The sequence below is a fragment of the Sinocyclocheilus anshuiensis genome, unplaced genomic scaffold (assembly GCF_001515605.1).
Source record: "Sinocyclocheilus anshuiensis isolate Anshui unplaced genomic scaffold, SAMN03320099.WGS_v1.1 scaffold368, whole genome shotgun sequence".
NCBI classification, from domain to species: domain Eukaryota; kingdom Metazoa; phylum Chordata; class Actinopteri; order Cypriniformes; family Cyprinidae; genus Sinocyclocheilus; species Sinocyclocheilus anshuiensis.
In genome coordinates, this window is record NW_015557062.1 from 73,554 (window position 1) to 79,485 (window position 5,932).

A 5,932-nucleotide genomic window follows, 5' to 3' on the forward strand; every position below is an offset into this window, starting at 1 on the left:
GATAATAATATGGTTTCAGTGAATATTCATGCATGAGAGAGATGGACTCCAAGTAAATATACATACATATATATATATATATATATATATATATATATAAGCCAAGTCAGAAAGTCAGCTTTATAAAGCAGCTTTATTTTTTTTTATAAAGTGCTCTGTACAATGTACAATACAATGTAAACAGAAATGCAAGAGGGTAAAAATGATTTCTTTCTAAAAAAAAACAAATTTTGATTATAAAGTGAAAAATGTTTTCACACATGACCACTGTGTAGGTCATCAGTAAATGAGTGTGCCATTATAATGGCAGTTCTCCCAAATTAAACAAAATAGCTGTTTGTTTCGAATGATGTTTGTAATATAAAGAACTGTGTTTAGAGTTGGTTTTACAATATCAAACTGAGTTTAAAGCATGTAATGTGCTTATAGTTTTGCAGACTTGGTCTAAAGATTAGGTATATTTAGTGAATATATAAGATTAGTGAATGGTTCCACTAAGGGGGCCTCAAGTATCACTTTTAGTGTCTAAGCAATAAAAAAAAAACTAGATTGCTCTTTTCTTGGTTTTGATTGCTTCTATTACCCTCATTTGTAAGTCACATTATATAAAAGCGTCTGCTAAATGTAACATTTACTAAATGTAAGTGTGTGTGCGAGTGTAAGCATATATATATATATATATATATATGTGTGTGTGTGTGTATACATGTATGTATGTATATATATATATATATATATATATATTGGCAGTAATTATAATTGAATAAATAATGTGAATGGTGAGCAATATTGAATTTGTGCAATAACAACTCCTAACCAAAAATTATTTCCTTTATTTACTATTGCAACCATGACATCTTGAATGAATGTTTACCCCTTTTTCAAACATACATTAAAAATAAAAGTACTGTATACAAGCAGGTTCCCTATGTCTCTGAGTCATGAGGTACAATACCTTTATGGTTACATTGCCTTCAGCAGGATCCTCTTTGGCTGGTTTTGTCAGAATTATTCTTTATACACTAAAGACAATTGGGTGGCATGGAGTAAGAAAGAAGTGTCATTGCAATCTATGTCCTGGCTAGAATACCAGAGAAACCACTATAAAATTGGCATTTTCTATTGTGCGCACTGCTGAGGGCCAGTGGTGGGCAGAGCTGGGCTGCTGTGGACAAAGCATCTGTGGAGCTGCACACACGGTAGCTGCCAGAGTCCTGCGACTCACTTTGGCATTTGTTCTGTCAAAGGCTGGAATAAAACAGCCCGAACCTTGGCTGCACAATGCTCATAATTTAGGAAATATCACAGACATGTGTCTGACCAGACAGAGAAAAGTTTAAAGCGAATAGAGAGAGAGAGGCCCACCCACCATTCTGGTACAGGTTGGACTCTTTGTACCGGACTGATTTGAGTTTGATGAGAGCATATGGGGAAACCAGTTTGCATGCATTCTGTATTTGTATAATATGGTGGCTTGTTCTCTCTCTCTCGTTGTCTCTGTTGAGGGGCATGTTCTTGTGTTAGAGTGTGCGTGTGAGGACCAGTTCCAAATGAACAATTAAAAATTTCAAAACGACAGTGGAAACTGTCATTATGCAAGCCAGTTGTGAACTGTTCTTTGACCAACTTTAATGCAGCAACTTAGAGAACCAAACCACCTAAAGACCAACCAACAAATTGAACATGATGTCATTATTAGACAGACTAAAAAATGTTTAGTTTTGGTTGTGCTGTAATTTTCTATTCTTCTATCATTTCTATTCTGTTGTGGATTTTCCTTTCTTTTTACTTATTTCTTTTTTATTTAATTTTTGCTACTAGTACATTTGGCATCTCATAACATAATAGTCAAGTAGACTCAACACAAATAATTTTTAACCTGAGGGCACATCACCATGCTCTGTGGGAACTGGGGTTCGGAATGAGGAGTTGTGGAATTACTCAAAAGAGTAACACAACCCAGCCTGAAACTGAGCAATGCTTCGGGTGGAAGACCACAGTGGGAAAAAGAACTTATAGCATTTCCTGCTTCAAGGGGGTCCAAGTAATGCATCTTTGAAAATAGGTACAGGTATCATGTGACACATGATCACAAGAGTGAGACATCGAGGACAAAGCCCGGAACATGTTTGATTGGCCTGGTTAATGCAATATACCTTAAATGGGTCACCGGATGCCCATTTTCCACAAGTGGATATGATTCTTTAGGGTCTTAATGAAAAGTCTGTAACATAGTTTGGTTAAAATTTCTCAATGGTGGTGTAAAAAACAACTTTTTACCCTGTCAAAAACAAGTATTTTCAGAGCAAGCCGTGTTGTAGCATTTTCCTTTAAATGTTAATGAGCTCTGCTGCCCCCGCCCCTCTCTTCCAAGCCGCTCTCTGAGGGACTGTTTACTTTACTTTAATAAACTTGCTAATTAGCACATTATCAGTAAAGGCGATTTGCAAAGACTCATTAAAAAACCTTATACTCACTTCTGTAGGTGAAGCTGGATCACGAATGATTCGCTCGGGGATTGGGGGCGCATTCCCTTCAAAAACAAACGTAATCCACTGCGTCTTCAGTGGCTCAGATGTCGGGAGTATCCGACTAGTATGTTGCCACTATTATACTTTAAATGACGACTGCTAAGTTCATTATTACATAATGACAACAACCTCAATTGCTTAGGAGTCATTCTTGTCTACATCTGCTCCGGCGGTGAAACAGTGGCGGACTGATGACAGCTCACTCAGAGCGGGTCTAAGGTAAGACACCAGTCCAGTCTGTGCTGAAACGCTACTGTCAATCAAACTATCGTGGGAGGGGCCTGTTTTTGTGACGTCACACAGACAGGCATCTGAGATCGGCTCGATTTGAGAAAGGGAAAGAAAGATCATCAGTAAACGTAAGAACTGCCATGCCTCCAAATTTTAGATGACTGTTGGGACACAGGCTCGATGTTTATGTCTGGGAAATGTTTTTTTTTTCTTCTTCAGCAATTGTGTCTGCCTGTATGTATGCACGTCTACTTCCTGAGGTTTATGTAAATGTTACGACAAGGGCCCAAACAATAAGCTATTTCTTTTACAAAGTGTCTATTTACACTACCCTTACGAAAAAGAAGTTTAGTCAAGTGTGCTATTAGTATACTTCTTTTAAACTAAAAATAGGAAAGTATACTTTTAGTCTACTTTTTATGTACTTCTCAGAAATGGGCTTTATGTACTTCTCAGAAATATACTTAAAATGACATTTAAGTATACTTGACTTATACTTAGAAAAAGTCTAAATATATTTTAGCTACAATTGTGCTCCTAGAATCCGTGTTTTCATTGTTATACGGTAGGGGGTGCTAGTACATATCTTCTGTACAGAATTGTAAAGTTCACTTAAAAAAAACTTACGAGTATACTTGTAGTATAAAACTACTAAACTAGCAGTTTACTGAGACTATACTTCAAAGTGTACTAAAAATGCTACTGCAAGTATTTAATTAGTAAACTATCAGTATACCTGTAACTTCACTTTTAGTATAGTTGCAGTACAAACTAAACATTTTGATGTAAACTAGTTGTGTACTCAAAGTTTACTGCTGTTATACTTAAAGTATACTTAAAAGTATATTTTTATATATTAGAAAGTGGGCCAATTTAGTCCCAAGGAGTATTGAAATAGTACACGTACAAGTATACTACTAGTACACTGATATTTGTATTCTTACTAAATGAAGCATACTTAAAATATACTTGAACTTTACTTAAGTATACTTACTAAAATAAACTTGAAGTATACTACTTTTTGGTAAGGGTAAGTGCAAATAGCCCGCCTTGTTGGTAATCAACACTACAAAAGACGCTTGTAAAACATCAGTTCTAGTGGCCTATCTGGTAAGGTGTGTGCTTTTTGACACGATCGACTCGAGTTCAAACCCGCCTTTTGCCGAAATTTTATTCTTCCTTTTCAAATCTCATATCACATCGGAAAGGCATTTATTTTCAATAAAAAATGAAGGCAATAATCAAAAAGTTGAAAATAAAGTATCGGGTAGGATTAGGGTGGGTGTAGGAAGGGCTTTTTTGTTCCAATGCATCCATTTAATAATTTGAATTAAAATGATAATTTACACTCAGTACGTTATTATTATGTACTTTTTTATAATGTACTACAATACTGAGGTGCAGATAATTGCCACTATTTTAAATAAGTAGTATATATAGCAGAAAATCTTGCTATTTTAGCATAGTGTAAATACAATCTATAGCTATTTGCACTTAGTGTAAATAGCATATCATTGAAAAATACTGCTATTTTCACTTAGTGTAAATATAATCCATTGCTATTTGCACTTAGTGTAAATAGTCAAGTCAAGTCACCATTTATTTATATATAAATGGTTATTTATATATAAATAACCATTACTTATATGTGCTTTGTATATTTTTACAAAGCAGCTTTACAGTATTAGACTGGGAAATAGTGTGTTGAAATAGTGTTCCGTTCTCCTCTGGAAGCCAGCAGTTTAATTCTAGGCTGCAACAAAGTCCAGAGGACTCATCTGGTTCCCGTGGTCTTGTCCCAATGGTCGTCTAGGTGACGAGGTCTTCGGAGGGGATCTGTCTCTGGGGCTCATCTAGTTGTCCTGGTCTCCACTGACATTCAGGGCTGTCGAGGTTGTCTCTAGGTCCATCTGGTCTGGATATGGACTGGATCCGGATGGCTATGGTGACCTTGGAATAAGAAAGAAACAGACTAATATTAGCGTAGATGCCATTCTTTTAACAATGTAACAAGTACATCGGGTGTTATGGGAAGTGTTCCCGCTTCCGGTTGACCTAAATAATGCAGCCTAACAATTCTTCAACGGATTTGAATGATAGAGATGTGTTAGTGTGTTATGTGTAAGTCAGGTTAAAGAGATGGGTTTTTAATCTAGATTTAAACTGACAGAGTGTGTCTGCCTCCTGAACAGTGTTAGGTAGATTGTTCCAGAGTTTGGGAGCTAAATAGGAAAATGATTTGCCACCTGCAGTTGATTTTGATATTCTAGGTATTATCAAATGCCCAGAGTTTTGAGATCATAGCGGACGTGAAGGACTATAACGCAATAAGAGCTCGCTCAAATACTGAGGTGCTAAACCATTCAGGGCTTTATAGGTAATTAGCAAGATTTTAAAACATATACTGTCAGAGCTGGGATTCAAACTTGGGTCTCTGGCACAAGAGTCTTAATTTCCACCACTGAGCCGCAGACGGGTGTTGAACCATATAGTTCTTAGAATCACGGTTGCCTCCACGTGGATCACAGTGAGCTGTCACGGGATCCTAACTGGATCACCTTAATCCATCACTAAGCCTAGCCCATAGAATACTAACCCATCCAGCTAGCAAACCCCCAAAATCAGGTTTCTCCTCAATCTTTAAGGTAATTAGCCTGCTCCTGCTATCCCAGCAAGGCCAACACACTAGATGTTATGACCCAGCAGCGCCCTCTACTCTGTAGGTCCTGTCAAAACCACTAACAGCAGTGAAAGGCTTAAACCTGCTCTCTCCTCTATCTCTCTCTGTGTTTTGATTTGTTGGTTTGTTTGTTTTTCATTTTGTTCTGTTTTGTTTGCCTAGAGACCGAACCTTTGAGAATCATCAAGGGAGGCTGAGTAATAGATTGACGACCCAAGCTGCCAAAGTCTTTAGACAATCACGCTGTCAACAATCTTTAGTTAGATCCTTTCCTGTGCCCCCACAACAATCAGACACACCTTGCCATTCACGGCCGAGATAACAGGTGTCTGGTCTACACTCCGCTAACTGAACATAGAACATATAAGTATACTATACTCCCCACATGGGAGTATAGTATAAGTACTATAATTGCAGCCTGTTAACGCTGTAAGGACTTGCATTGGCCTTTTGTGCTGTCCCCCTCTCTCTCTCTCTCTCTCTCTCTCTC

The 5,932-nt window shown here is 37.4% G+C and overlaps 1 long non-coding RNA gene across 1 annotated transcript in view; it reads right to left on the reverse strand.

The window, feature by feature from the left end:
• Nucleotides 1-5,579: 5,579 nt before the first annotated feature.
• Nucleotides 5,580-5,932, reverse strand: part of LOC107676493 (uncharacterized) — an 842-nt gene continuing 489 nt past the window's right edge. The window contains exon 2 of the long non-coding RNA XR_001632749.1: nucleotides 5,580-5,613. This is a non-coding gene — a long non-coding RNA (uncharacterized LOC107676493). The remainder of the gene's footprint in view (nucleotides 5,614-5,932) is intronic.